We start from the raw sequence: 18,101 nt of genomic DNA on the forward strand, positions 1-18,101 counted from the left end.
CTGTCTATCTAGCTGTCTATTAATTTATTTATCTATCTATCTTCTACTCATTTTTCTACCTATACATTTATATAAACATTTGTCTATATATACATTTTCCTTTATATGCATTTCTCTATCTCTCCAACTATACATTTTTCTATTTATGCATTTCTCTATCTCTCTGCCTATACATTACTTTAGCTCTACATTTCTCTAACTCTAACTGTACATTTTTCCATCTATACATTCTCTGTCTATTAATTTTCCTACCTATACAGTACATTTATCTAGACATTTCACTAACTATACATTTTCCTATCTATGCATTTCACTATCTCTTTGCCTATACATTAATCTAGCTCTACATTTCTCTAACTATACATTTTTCCATCTATACATTCTCTAGCTATTAATTTTCCTGCCTATACTGTACATTTATCTAGACATTTCCCTAACTATACATTTTCCTATCTATGCGTTTCTCTATCTCTCTGCCTATACATTTCTCTAGCTCTACATTTCTCTAACTCTCTACCTATACATTTCTCTATCTATCTGCCTATCCATTACTTTAGCTCTACATTTCTCTAACTCTCTACCTACACATTTCTCTATCTATACATACTCTATTCATTTTCCTACCTATACATTTATCTAGACATTTCGCTAACTATACATTTTTCTATATATGCATTTCTTTATCACTCTGCCTATACATTTCTCTAGCTCTACATTTCTAAACTCTCTGCCTATACATGTTTCTATCTATACATTTCCCTTTCTGTTTATCTATCTAATTATCTGTCTATGTATTCATTTTTCTACCTATACATTTATATAAACATTTGTCTGTCTATACATTTTCCTTTATATGCATTTCTCTATCTCTCTGCCTATGCATTTCTCTAGCTCTACATTTCTCTAACTCTCTACCTATACATTTCTCTATCTATCTGCCTATCCATTACTTTAGCTCTACATTTCTCTAACTCTCTACCTATACATATTTCTGTCTATACATTTCTCTATCTGCCTGTACATTACTCTATCTCTACATTTCTCTAACTCTGTACATTTTTCTGGCTATACATTCTCTATCTATTTATTCATTTTCCTACCTACAGTATACTTTGATCTAGACATGTCACTAACTATACATTTTCCTAACTATGCAATCTCTATCTGTCTATGCATTACTCTAGCTCTACATTTCTCTAACTCTTTACATATATATTTCCTGATCTAAGAACCCATCTTTCTATTTATACATTTTTCTACCTAAACATTTATCTATACATGTATCTATCTCTACATTTCTCTAACTCTCCAACTATACATTTTTCTTTTTATGCATTTCTCTATCTCTCTGCCTATACATTACTTTAGCTCTACATTTCTCTAACTCTAACTGTACATTTTTCCATCTATACATTCTCTGTCTATTAATTTTCCTACCTATACAGTACATTTATCTAGACATTTCACTAACTATACATTTTCCTATCTATGCATTTCTCTATCTCTTTGCCTATACATTAATCTAGCTCTACATTTCTCTAACTATATATTTTTCCATCTATACATTCTCTAGCTATTCATTTTCCTGCCTATACTGTACATTTATCTAGACATTTCCCTAACTATACATTTTCCTATCTATGCGTTTCTCTATCTCTCTGCCTATACATTAATATAGCTCTACATTTCTCTAACTCTCTACATATACATTTTTCTATCTATACATTTCCCGATGTATGATCCCACCTTTCTAACAATTGATTTTTCTACCTGTACATTTATCTCTACATTTCTCTATCTCTATATTTCTCTATCTCTCTGACTATAAATTATTCTATCTCTACATTTCTCTAACACTCTACCTATACATTTTCCTATCCATCTATCTATCTATCTATCTTCTTTCTGTCTAACTATCTATTCATTTTTTCACCTATGCATTTATTTATGCATTTCTCTAGCTATACATTTTCTTATCTATGTATTTCTCTATCTCAAAGCCTATACATTACTCTAGCTCTACATTTCTCTAACTCTCTACCTACACATTTTTCTTTATTTCTGTACATTTCTATCTAAATCTATTTGTCTATCGATCTATCTGTACATTTCGCTATCTTTACATTCCCCATTCTCTCTATCTATACATTTATCTATCTCTCTGCCTATACATTACTCTATCTCTACATTTCTCTTGCCCTACCTATACATTTTTCTTTATATCTGTACATTTCAATCTAAACACATTTGTCTATCTTTCTGTCTATACATTTCTCTATCTATTTTCCTATCTATGCATTTATCTATCTCTCTGCCTATACATCACTTTAGCTCTATATTTCTGTAACTCTCTGCCTATACAGTTTTCTATCTATACATTTCTGTATCTCTCTGCCTTTACATTACTCTATCTCTACATTTCTCTAACTTTAACTATACATTTTTCTATCTATACATTCTCTATTCATTTTCCAACCTATACATTTATCTAGACATTTCTCTAACTATGCATTTCCCTTTCTATATATTTCTCTTTCTCTTTGCCTGTTCATTACTGTAGCTCTACATTACTCTAACTCTCTACATACACTTTTCTCTATACATTTACCTATCTATGCATTTCTCTATCTGTCTGCCTATACACTTCTCCAGCTCTACATTTCTCTAACTCTCTACCTTTACATTTTCGATCTATACATACTCTATCTATTCCTTTTTCTATCTATACATTCATCTAGACATTTCTCTAACTATACATTTTTCTATCTATGCATTTCTTTATCTCTCTGCCTATACATTTCTCTAGCTCTATATTTCTGTAACTCTACCTATACATGTTTCTATCTATACAATTCCCTCTCTGTTTATCTATCTAATTATCTATGTAATCATTTTTCTACCTATACATTTATATATACATTTCTCTATCTATACATTTTCCTATCTCTCTAGCTATACATTTCTCTATCTCTCTGCCTATACATTACTCCTATCGCTACATTTCTCTTACGCTCTACCTATACATTTTTTTTTCTATCTGTACATTATCTTTCTAAACACATTTGTCTATCTTTCTAGCAATAAATTTCTCTATCTACATAGTTTCCTATTAATGCATTTCTCTATCACTCTGCCTATTCAATAATTTAGCTCTACATTTCTCTAATTTTCTACCTATACATTTTTCTATCTATACATTCTCTATCTTTCTATTCCTTTTCCTACCTATACATTTATCTAGACATTTCTCTAACTAAACATTTTCCTATCTATGCACTTCTTTATCTCTCTTCCTTTACATTACTCTAGCTCTACATTTCTCTAACTCTACCTATACATTTTTCTATCTATACATTTCCCTGTCTAGCTGTCTATTAATTTATTTATCTATCTATCTTCTACTCATTTTTCTACCTATACATTTATATAAACATTTGTCTATATATACATTTTCCTTTATATGCATTTCTCTATCTCTCCAACTATACATTTTTCTATTTATGCATTTCGCTATCTCTCTGCCTATACATTACTTTAGCTCTACATTTCTCTAACTCTAACTGTACATTTTTCCATCTATACATTCTCTGTCTATTAATTTTCCTACCTATACAGTACATTTATCTAGACATTTCACTAACTATACATTTTCCTATCTATGCATTTCACTATCTCTTTGCCTATACATTAATCTAGCTCTACATTTCTCTAACTATACATTTTTCCATCTATACATTCTCTAGCTATTAATTTTCCTGCCTATACTGTACATTTATCTAGACATTTCCCTAACTATACATTTTCCTATCTATGCGTTTCTCTATCTCTCTGCCTATACATTTCTCTAGCTCTACATTTCTCTAACTCTCTACCTATACATTTCTCTATCTATCTGCCTATCCATTACTTTAGCTTTACATTTCTCTAACTCTCTACCTACACATTTCTCTATCTATACATACTCTATTCATTTTCCTACCTATACATTTATCTAGACATTTCGCTAACTATACATTTTTCTATATATGCATTTCTTTATCACTCTGCCTATACATTTCTCTAGCTCTACATTTCTGAACTCTCTGCCTATACATGTTTCTATCTATACATTTCCCTTTCTGTTTATCTATCTAATTATCTGTCTATGTATTCATTTTTCTACCTATACATTTATATAAACATTTGTCTGTCTATACATTTTCCTTTATATGCATTTCTCTATCTCTCTGCCTATGCATTTCTCTAGCTCTACATTTCTCTAACTCTCTACCTATACATTTCTCTATCTATCTGCCTATCCATTACTTTAGCTCTACATTTCTCTAACTCTCTACCTATACATATTTCTGTCTATACATTTCTCTATCTGCCTGTACATTACTCTATCTCTACATTTCTCTAACTCTGTACATTTTTCTGGCTATACATTCTCTATCTATTTATTCATTTTCCTACCTACAGTATACTTTGATCTAGACATGTCACTAACTATACATTTTCCTAACTATGCAATCTCTATCTGTCTATGCATTACTCTAGCTCTACATTTCTCTAACTCTTTACATATATATTTCCTGATCTAAGAACCCATCTTTCTATTTATACATTTTTCTACCTAAACATTTATCTATACATGTATCTATCTCTACATTTCTCTAACTCTCCAACTATACATTTTTCTTTTTATGCATTTCTCTATCTCTCTGCCTATACATTACTTTAGCTCTACATTTCTCTAACTCTAACTGTACATTTTTCCATCTATACATTCTCTGTCTATTAATTTTCCTACCTATACAGTACATTTATCTAGACATTTCACTAACTATACATTTTCCTATCTATGCATTTCTCTATCTCTTTGCCTATACATTAATCTAGCTCTACATTTCTCTAACTATATATTTTTCCATCTATACATTCTCTAGCTATTCATTTTCCTGCCTATACTGTACATTTATCTAGACATTTCCCTAACTATACATTTTCCTATCTATGCGTTTCTCTATCTCTCTGCCTATACATTAATATAGGTCTACATTTCTCTAACTCTCTACATATACATTTTTCTATCTATACATTTCCCGATGTATGATCCCACCTTTCTAACAATTGATTTTTCTACCTGTACATTTATCTCTACATTTCTCTATCTCTATATTTCTCTATCTCTCTGACTATAAATTATTCTATCTCTACATTTCTCTAACACTCTACCTATACATTTTCCTATCCATCTATCTATCTATCTATCTTCTTTCTGTCTAACTATCTATTCATTTTTTCACCTATGCATTTATTTATGCATTTCTCTAGCTATACATTTTCTTATCTATGTATTTCTCTATCTCAAAGCCTATACATTACTCTAGCTCTACATTTCTCTAACTCTCTACCTACACATTTTTCTTTATTTCTGTACATTTCTATCTAAATCTATTTGTCTATCGATCTATCTGTACATTTCGCTATCTTTACATTCCCCATTCTCTCTATCTATACATTTATCTATCTCTCTGCCTATACATTACTCTATCTCTACATTTCTCTTGCCCTACCTATACATTTTTCTTTATATCTGTACATTTCAATCTAAACACATTTGTCTATCTTTCTGTCTATACATTTCTCTATCTATTTTCCTATCTATGCATTTATCTATCTCTCTGCCTATACATCACTTTAGCTCTATATTTCTGTAACTCTCTGCCTATACAGTTTTCTATCTATACATTTCTGTATCTCTCTGCCTTTACATTACTCTATCTCTACATTTCTCTAACTTTAACTATACATTTTTCTATCTATACATTCTCTATTCATTTTCCAACCTATACATTTATCTAGACATTTCTCTAACTATGCATTTCCCTTTCTATATATTTCTCTTTCTCTTTGCCTGTTCATTACTGTAGCTCTACATTACTCTAACTCTCTACATACACTTTTCTCTATACATTTACCTATCTATGCATTTCTCTATCTGTCTGCCTATACACTTCTCCAGCTCTACATTTCTCTAACTCTCTACCTTTACATTTTCGATCTATACATACTCTATCTATTCCTTTTTCTATCTATACATTCATCTAGACATTTCACTAACTATACATTTTTCTATCTATGCATTTCATTATCTCTCTGCCTATACATTTCTCTAGCTCTATATTTCTGTATATCTACCTATACATGTTTCTATCTATACAATTCCCTATCTGTTTATCTAATTATCTATGTAATCATTTTTCTACCTATACATTTATATATACATTTCTCTATCTATACATTTTCCTATCTCTCTAGCTATACATTTCTCTATCTCTCTGCCTATACATTACTCCTATCGCTACATTTCTCTTACGCTCTACCTATACATTTTTTTTCTATCTGTACATTATCTTTCTAAACACATTTGTCTATCTTTCTAGCAATAAATTTCTCTATCTACATAGTTTCCTATTAATGCATTTCTCTATCACTCTGCATATTCAATAATTTAGCTCTACATTTCTCTAATTTTCTACCTATACATTTTTCTATCTATACATTCTCTATCTTTCTATTCCTTTTCCTACCGATACATTTATCTAGACATTTCTCTAACTAAACATTTTCCTATCTATGCACTTCTTTATCTCTCTTCCTTTACATTTCTCTAGCTCTACATTTCTCTAACTCTACCTATACATTTTTCTATCTATACATTTCCCTGTCTATCTAGCTGTCTATTAATTTATTTATCTATCTATCTTCTACTCATTTTTCTACCTATACATTTATATAAACATTTGTCTATATATACATTTTCCTTTATATGCATTTCTCTATCTCTCCAACTATACATTTTTCTATTTATGCATTTCTCTATCTCTCTGCCTATACATTACTTTAGCTCTACATTTCTCTAACTCTAACTGTACATTTTTCCATCTATACATTCTCTGTCTATTAATTTTCCTACCTATACAGTACATTTATCTAGACATTTCACTAACTATACATTTTCCTATCTATGCATTTCACTATCTCTTTGCCTATACATTAATCTAGCTCTACATTTCTCTAACTATACATTTTTCCATCTATACATTCTCTAGCTATTAATTTTCCTGCCTATACTGTACATTTATCTAGACATTTCCCTAACTATACATTTTCCTATCTATGCGTTTCTCTATCTCTCTGCCTATACATTTCTCTAGCTCTACATTTCTCTAACTCTCTACCTATACATTTCTCTATCTATCTGCCTATCCATTACTTTAGCTCTACATTTCTCTAACTCTCTACCTACACATTTCTCTATCTATACATACTCTATTCATTTTCCTACCTATACATTTATCTAGACATTTCGCTAACTATACATTTTTCTATATATGCATTTCTTTATCACTCTGCCTATACATTTCTCTAGCTCTACATTTCTAAACTCTCTGCCTATACATGTTTCTATCTATACATTTCCCTTTCTGTTTATCTATCTAATTATCTGTCTATGTATTCATTTTTCTACCTATACATTTATATAAACATTTGTCTGTCTATACATTTTCCTTTATATGCATTTCTCTATCTCTCTGCCTATGCATTTCTCTAGCTCTACATTTCTCTAACTCTCTACCTATACATTTCTCTATCTATCTGCCTATCCATTACTTTAGCTCTACATTTCTCTAACTCTCTACCTATACATATTTCTGTCTATACATTTCTCTATCTGCCTGTACATTACTCTATCTCTACATTTCTCTAACTCTGTACATTTTTCTGGCTATACATTCTCTATCTATTTATTCATTTTCCTACCTACAGTATACTTTGATCTAGACATGTCACTAACTATACATTTTCCTAACTATGCAATCTCTATCTGTCTATGCATTACTCTAGCTCTACATTTCTCTAACTCTTTACATATATATTTCCTGATCTAAGAACCCATCTTTCTATTTATACATTTTTCTACCTAAACATTTATCTATACATGTATCTATCTCTACATTTCTCTAACTCTCCAACTATACATTTTTCTTTTTATGCATTTCTCTATCTCTCTGCCTATACATTACTTTAGCTCTACATTTCTCTAACTCTAACTGTACATTTTTCCATCTATACATTCTCTGTCTATTAATTTTCCTACCTATACAGTACATTTATCTAGACATTTCACTAACTATACATTTTCCTATCTATGCATTTCTCTATCTCTTTGCCTATACATTAATCTAGCTCTACATTTCTCTAACTATATATTTTTCCATCTATACATTCTCTAGCTATTCATTTTCCTGCCTATACTGTACATTTATCTAGACATTTCCCTAACTATACATTTTCCTATCTATGCGTTTCTCTATCTCTCTGCCTATACATTAATATAGCTCTACATTTCTCTAACTCTCTACATATACATTTTCTATCTATACATTTCCCGATGTATGATCCCACCTTTCTAACAATTGATTTTTCTACCTGTACATTTATCTCTACATTTCTCTATCTCTATATTTCTCTATCTCTCTGACTATAAATTATTCTATCTCTACATTTCTCTAACACTCTACCTATACATTTTCCTATCCATCTATCTATCTATCTATCTTCTTTCTGTCTAACTATCTATTCATTTTTTCACCTATGCATTTATTTATGCATTTCTCTAGCTATACATTTTCTTATCTATGTATTTCTCTATCTCAAAGCCTATACATTACTCTAGCTCTACATTTCTCTAACTCTCTACCTACACATTTTTCTTTATTTCTGTACATTTCTATCTAAATCTATTTGTCTATCGATCTATCTGTACATTTCGCTATCTTTACATTCCCCATTCTCTCTATCTATACATTTATCTATCTCTCTGCCTATACATTACTCTATCTCTACATTTCTCTTGCCCTACCTATACATTTTTCTTTATATCTGTACATTTCAATCTAAACACATTTGTCTATCTTTCTGTCTATACATTTCTCTATCTATTTTCCTATCTATGCATTTATCTATCTCTCTGCCTATACATCACTTTAGCTCTATATTTCTGTAACTCTCTGCCTATACAGTTTTCTATCTATACATTTCTGTATCTCTCTGCCTTTACATTACTCTATCTCTACATTTCTCTAACTTTAACTATACATTTTTCTATCTATACATTCTCTATTCATTTTCCAACCTATACATTTATCTAGACATTTCTCTAACTATGCATTTCCCTTTCTATATATTTCTCTTTCTCTTTGCCTGTTCATTACTGTAGCTCTACATTACTCTAACTCTCTACATACACTTTTCTCTATACATTTACCTATCTATGCATTTCTCTATCTGTCTGCCTATACACTTCTCCAGCTCTACATTTCTCTAACTCTCTACCTTTACATTTTCCATCTATACATACTCTATCTATTCCTTTTTCTATCTATACATTCATCTAGACATTTCTCTAACTATACATTTTTCTATCTATGCATTTCTTTATCTCTCTGCCTATACATTTCTCTAGCTCTATATTTCTGTATATCTACCTATACATGTTTCTATCTATACAATTCCCTATCTGTTTATCTATCTAATTATCTATGTAATCATTTTTCTACCTATACATTTATATATACATTTCTCTATCTATACATTTTCCTATCTCTCTAGCTATACATTTCTCTATCTCTCTGCCTATACATTACTCCTATCGCTACATTTCTCTTACGCTCTACCTATACATTTTTTTTCTATCTGTACATTATCTTTTTAAACACATTTGTCTATCTTTCTAGCAATAAATTTCTCTATCTACATAGTTTCCTATTAATGCATTTCTCTATCACTCTGCATATTCAATAATTTAGCTCTACATTTCTCTAATTTTCTACCTATACATTTTTCTATCTATACATTCTCTATCTTTCTATTCCTTTTCCTACCTATACATTTATCTAGACATTTCTCTAACTAAACATTTTCCTATCTATGCACTTCTTTATCTCTCTTCCTTTACATTTCTCTAGCTCTACATTTCTCTAACTCTACCTATACATTTTTCTATCTATACATTTCCCTGTCTATCTAGCTGTCTATTAATTTATTTATCTATCTATCTTCTACTCATTTTTCTACCTATACATTTATATAAACATTTGTCTATATATACATTTTCCTTTATATGCATTTCTCTATCTCTCCAACTATACATTTTTCTATTTATGCATTTCTCTATCTCTCTGCCTATACATTACTTTAGCTCTACATTTCTCTAACTCTAACTGTACATTTTTCCATCTATACATTCTCTGTCTATTAATTTTCCTACCTATACAGTACATTTATCTAGACATTTCACTAACTATACATTTTCCTATCTATGCATTTCACTATCTCTTTGCCTATACATTAATCTAGCTCTACATTTTTCTAACTATACATTTTTCCATCTATACATTCTCTAGCTATTAATTTTCCTGCCTATACTGTACATTTATCTAGACATTTCCCTAACTATACATTTTCCTATCTATGTGTTTCTCTATCTCTCTGCCTATACATTTCTCTAGCTCTACATTTCTCTAACTCTCTACCTATACATTTCTCTATCTATCTGCCTATCCATTACTTTAGCTCTACATTTCTCTAACTCTCTACCTACACATTTCTCTATCTATACATACTCTATTCATTTTCCTACCTATACATTTATCTAGACATTTCGCTAACTATACATTTTTCTATATATGCATTTCTTTATCACTCTGCCTATACATTTCTCTAGCTCTACATTTCTGAACTCTCTACCTATACATGTTTCTATCTATACATTTCCCTTTCTGTTTATCTATCTAATTATCTGTCTATGTATTCATTTTTCTACCTATACATTTATATAAACATTTGTCTATCTATACATTTTCCTTTATATGCATTTCTCTATCTCTCTGCCTATGCATTTCTCTAGCTCTACATTTCTCTAACTCTCTACCTATACATTTCTCTATCTATCTGCCTATCCATTACTTTAGCTCTACATTTCTCTAACTCTCTACCTATACATATTTCTGTCTATACATTTCTCTATCTGCCTGTACATTACTCTATCTCTACATTTCTCTAACTCTGTACATTTTTCTGGCTATACATTCTCTATCTATTTATTCATTTTCCTACCTACAGTATACTTTGATCTAGACATGTCACTAACTATACATTTTCCTAACTATGCAATCTCTATCTGTCTATGCATTACTCTAGCTCTACATTTCTCTAACTCTTTACATATATATTTCCTGATCTAAGAACCCATCTTTCTATTTATACATTTTTCTACCTAAACATTTATCTATACATGTATCTATCTCTACATTTCTCTAACTCTCCAACTATACATTTTTCTATTTATGCATTTCTCTATCTCTCTGCCTATACATTACTTTAGCTCTACATTTCTCTAACTCTAACTGTACATTTTTCCATCTATACATTCTCTGTCTATTAATTTTCCTACCTATACAGTACATTTATCTAGACATTTCACTAACTATACATTTTCCTATCTATGCATTTCTCTATCTCTTTGCCTATACATTAATCTAGCTCTACATTTCTCTAACTATATATTTTTCCATCTATACATTCTCTAGCTATTCATTTTCCTGCCTATACTGTACATTTATCTAGACATTTCCCTAACTATACATTTTCCTATCTATGCGTTTCTCTATCTCTCTGCCTATACATTAATATAGCTCTACATTTCTCTAACTCTCTACATATACATTTTTCTATCTATACATTTCCCGATGTATGATCCCACCTTTCTAACAATTGATTTTTCTACCTGTACATTTATCTCTACATTTCTCTATCTCTATATTTCTCTATCTCTCTGACTATAAATTATTCTATCTCTACATTTCTCTAACACTCTACCTATACATTTTCCTATCCATCTATCTATCTATCTATCTTCTTTCTGTCTAACTATCTATTCATTTTTTCACCTATGCATTTATTTATGCATTTCTCTAGCTATACATTTTCTTATCTATGTATTTCTCTATCTCAAAGCCTATACATTACTCTAGCTCTACATTTCTCTAACTCTCTACCTACACATTTTTCTTTATTTCTGTACATTTCTATCTAAATCTATTTGTCTATCGATCTATCTGTACATTTCGCTATCTTTACATTCCCCATTCTCTCTATCTATACATTTATCTATCTCTCTGCCTATACATTACTCTATCTCTACATTTCTCTTGCCCTACCTATACATTTTTCTTTATATCTGTACATTTCAATCTAAACACATTTGTCTATCTTTCTGTCTATACATTTCTCTATCTATTTTCCTATCTATGCATTTATCTATCTCTCTGCCTATACATCACTTTAGCTCTATATTTCTGTAACTCTCTGCCTATACAGTTTTCTATCTATACATTTCTGTATCTCTCTGCCTTTACATTACTCTATCTCTACATTTCTCTAACTTTAACTATACATTTTTCTATCTATACATTCTCTATTCATTTTCCAACCTATACATTTATCTAGACATTTCTCTAACTATGCATTTCCCTTTCTATATATTTCTCTTTCTCTTTGCCTGTTCATTACTGTAGCTCTACATTACTCTAACTCTCTACATACACTTTTCTCTATACATTTACCTATCTATGCATTTCTCTATCTGTCTGCCTATACACTTCTCCAGCTCTACATTTCTCTAACTCTCTACCTTTACATTTTCCATCTATACATACTCTATCTATTCCTTTTTCTATCTATACATTCATCTAGACATTTCTCTAACTATACATTTTTCTATCTATGCATTTCTTTATCTCTCTGCCTATACATTTCTCTAGCTCTATATTTCTGTATATCTACCTATACATGTTTCTATCTATACAATTCCCTATCTGTTTATCTATCTAATTATCTATGTAATCATTTTTCTACCTATACATTTATATATACATTTCTCTATCTATACATTTTCCTATCTCTCTAGCTATACATTTCTCTATCTCTCTGCCTATACATTACTCCTATCGCTACATTTCTCTTACGCTCTACCTATACATTTTTTTTCTATCTGTACATTATCTTTCTAAACACATTTGTCTATCTTTCTAGCAATAAATTTCTCTATCTACATAGTTTCCTATTAATGCATTTCTCTATCACTCTGCATATTCAATAATTTAGCTCTACATTTCTCTAATTTTCTACCTATACATTTTTCTATCTATACATTCTCTATCTTTCTATTCCTTTTCCTACCTATACATTTATCTAGACATTTCTCTAACTAAACATTTTCCTATCTATGCACTTCTTTATCTCTCTTCCTTTACATTTCTCTAGCTCTACATTTCTCTAACTCTACCTATACATTTTTCTATCTATACATTTCCCTGTCTATCTAGCTGTCTATTAATTTATTTATCTATCTATCTTCTACTCATTTTTCTACCTATACATTTATATAAACATTTGTCTATATATACATTTTCCTTTATATGCATTTCTCTATCTCTCCAACTATACATTTTTCTATTTATGCATTTCTCTATCTCTCTGCCTATACATTACTTTAGCTCTACATTTCTCTAACTCTAACTGTACATTTTTCCATCTATACATTCTCTGTCTATTAATTTTCCTACCTATACAGTACATTTATCTAGACATTTCACTAACTATACATTTTCCTATCTATGCATTTCACTATCTCTTTGCCTATACATTAATCTAGCTCTACATTTTTCTAACTATACATTTTTCCATCTATACATTCTCTAGCTATTAATTTTCCTGCCTATACTGTACATTTATCTAGACATTTCCCTAACTATACATTTTCCTATCTATGTGTTTCTCTATCTCTCTGCCTATACATTTCTCTAGCTCTACATTTCTCTAACTCTCTACCTATACATTTCTCTATCTATCTGCCTATCCATTACTTTAGCTCTACATTTCTCTAACTCTCTACCTACACATTTCTCTATCTATACATACTCTATTCATTTTCCTACCTATACATTTATCTAGACATTTCGCTAACTATACATTTTTCTATATATGCATTTCTTTATCACTCTGCCTATACATTTCTCTAGCTCTACATTTCTGAACTCTCTACCTATACATGTTTCTATCTATACATTTCCCTTTCTGTTTATCTATCTAATTATCTGTCTATGTATTCATTTTTCTACCTATACATTTATATAAACATTTGTCTATCTATACATTTTCCTTTATATGCATTTCTCTATCTCTCTGCCTATGCATTTCTCTAGCTCTACATTTCTCTAACTCTCTACCTATACATTTCTCTATCTATCTGCCTATCCATTACTTTAGCTCTACATTTCTCTAACTCTCTACCTATACATATTTCTGTCTATACATTTCTCTATCTGCCTGTACATTACTCTATCTCTACATTTCTCTAACTCTGTACATTTTTCTGGCTATACATTCTCTATCTATTTATTCATTTTCCTACCTACAGTATACTTTGATCTAGACATGTCACTAACTATACATTTTCCTAACTATGCAATCTCTATCTGTCTATGCATTACTCTAGCTCTACATTTCTCTAACTCTTTACATATATATTTCCTGATCTAAGAACCCATCTTTCTATTTATACATTTTTCTACCTAAACATTTATCTATACATGTATCTATCTCTACATTTCTCTAACTCTCCAACTATACATTTTTCTATTTATGCATTTCTCTATCTCTCTGCCTATACATTACTTTAGCTCTACATTTCTCTAACTCTAACTGTACATTTTTCCATCTATACATTCTCTGTCTATTAATTTTCCTACCTATACAGTACATTTATCTAGACATTTCACTAACTATACATTTTCCTATCTATGCATTTCTCTATCTCTTTGCCTATACATTAATCTAGCTCTACATTTCTCTAACTATACATTTTTCCATCTATACATTCTCTAGCTATTCATTTTCCTGCCTATACTGTACATTTATCTAGACATTTCCCTAACTATACATTTTCCTATCTATGCGTTTCTCTATCTCTCTGCCTATACATTAATATAGCTCTACATTTCTCTAACTCTCTACATATACATTTTTCTATCTATACATTTCCCGATGTATGATCCCACCTTTCTAACAATTGATTTTTCTACCTGTACATTTATCTCTACATTTCTCTATCTCTATATTTCTCTATCTCTCTGACTATAAATTATTCTATCTCTACATTTCTCTAACACTCTACCTATACATTTTCCTATCCATCTATCTATCTATCTATCTATCTTCTTTCTGTCTAACTATCTATTCATTTTTTCACCTATGCATTTATTTATGCATTTCTCTAGCTATACATTTTCTTATCTATGTATTTCTCTATCTCAAAGCCTATACATTACTCTAGCTCTACATTTCTCTAACTCTCTACCTACACATTTTTCTTTATTTCTGTACATTTCTATCTAAATCTATTTGTCTATCGATCTATCTGTACATTTCACTATCTTTACATTCCCCTTTCTCTCTATCTATACATTTATCTATCTCTCTGCCTATACATTACTCCTATCGCTACATTTCTCTTACTCTCTACCTATACAATTTTCTTTCTATCTGTACATTATCTTTCTAAACACATTTGTCTATCTTTCTAGCAATAAATTTCTCTATCTACATAGTTTCCTATCAATGCATTTCTCTATCTCTCTGCCTATTCAATAATTTAGCTCTACATTTCTCTAATGTTCTACCTATACATTTTTCTATCTATACATTCTCTATCTTTCTATTCCTTTTCCTACCTATACATTTATCTAGACATTTCTCTAACTAAACATTTTCCTATCTATGCTCTTCTTTATCTCTCTTCCAGTACATTTCTCTAGCTCTACATTTCTCTAACTCTACCTATCCATTTTTCTATCTATACATTTCACTGTCTATCTATCTAGCTATCTATTAATTTTTTTATCTATCTATCTATCTATCTATCTATCTTCTATTCATTTTTCTACCTATACATTTATATAAACATTTGTCTATCTATACATTTTCCTTTATATGCATTTCTCTATCTCTCTGCCTATACATTTCTCTAGCTCTATATTTCTGTAACTCTACCTATACATGTTTCTATCTATACAATTCCCTGTTTATCTATCTAATTATCTATGTAATCATTTTTCTACCTATACATTTATATATACATTTCTCTATCTATACATTTTCCTATCTCTCTGCCTATACATTACTCCTTTCGCTACATTTCTCTTACTCTCTACCTATACATTTTTCTTTCTATCTGTACATTATCTTTCTAAACACATTTGTCTATCTTTCTAGCAATAAATTTATCTATCTACATAGTTTCCTATCAATGCATTTCTCTATCTCTCTGCCTATTCAATAATTTAGCTCTACATTTCTCTAATGTTCTACCTATACATTTTTCTATCTATACATTCTCTATCTTTCTATTCCTTTTCCTACCTATACATTTATCTAGATATTTCTCTAACTAAAATTTTCCTATCTATGCACTTCTTTATCTCTCTTCCTGTACATTTCTGTCTCTACATTTCTCTAACTCTACCTATACATTTTTCTATCTATACATTTCCCTGTCTATCTATCTAACTATCTATTAATTTATTTATCTATCTATCTATCTATCTATCTATCTATCTATCTATCTATCTTCTATTCATTTTTTTACCTATACATTTATATAAACATTTGTCTATCTATACATTTTCCTTTATATGCATTTCTCTATCTCTCTGCCTATACATTTCTCTAGCTCTACATTTCTCTAACTCTCTATCTATACATTTCTCTATCTCTCTGCCTATCCATTACTTTAGCTCTACATTTCTCTAACTCTCTACCTACACATTTCTCTATCTATACATACTCTATCTATTCATTTTCCTACCTATACATTTATCTAGACATTTCGCTAACTATACAATTTTCTATATATGCATTTCTTTATCACTCTGCCTATACATTTCTCTAGCTCTACATTTCTGAACTCTCTACCTATACATGTTTCTATCTATACATTTCCCTTTCTATCTGTTTATCTATCTAATTATCTGTCTATGTATTCATTTTTCTACCTATACATTTATATATACATTTCTCTATCTATACATATTCCTTTATATGCATTTCTCTATCTCTCCTCCGTATACGTTTCTCTTTCTCTACATTTCTTTAATTCTCTACCTATACATATTTCTGTCTATACATTTCTCTATCTGCCTGTACATTACTCTATCTCTACATTTCTCTAACTCTATACATTTTTCTGGCTATACATTCTCTATCTATTCATTTTCCTACCTACAGTATACATTGATCTAGACATGTCACTAACTATACATTTTACTAACTATGCAATCTCTATCTGTCTATACATTACTCTAGCTCTACATTTCTCTAACTCTTTACATATATATTTCCTGATCTAAGAACCCATCTTTCTATTTATAAATTTTTCTACCTAAACATTTATCTATACATGTATCTATCTCTACATTTCTCTAACTCTCCAACTATACATTTTTCTATTTATGCATTTCTCTATCTCTCTGCCTATACATTACTTTAGCTTTACATTTCTCTAACTCTAACTGTACATTTTTCCATCTATACATTTTCTGTCTATTAATTTTCCTACCTATAAAGTACATTTATCTAGACATTTCACTAACTATACATTTTCCTATCTATGCATTTCTCTATCTCTCTGCCTATACATTAATCTAGCTCTACATTTCTCTAACTATACATTTTCCATCTATACATTCTCTAGCTATTCATTTTCCTGCCTATACTGTACATTTATCTAGACATTTCACTAACTATACATTTTCCTATCTATGCATTTCTCTATCTCTCTGCATATACATTATTATAGCTCTACATTTCTCTAACTCTCTACATATACATTTTTCTACCTATACATTTCCCGATGCATGAACCCACCTTTCTAACTATTGATTTTTCTACCTGTATATTTATCTCTACATATCTCTATCTCTATATTTCTCTAT

This window comes from Pseudophryne corroboree, chromosome 8 (assembly GCF_028390025.1).
Source record: "Pseudophryne corroboree isolate aPseCor3 chromosome 8, aPseCor3.hap2, whole genome shotgun sequence".
NCBI lineage: Eukaryota > Metazoa > Chordata > Amphibia > Anura > Myobatrachidae > Pseudophryne > Pseudophryne corroboree.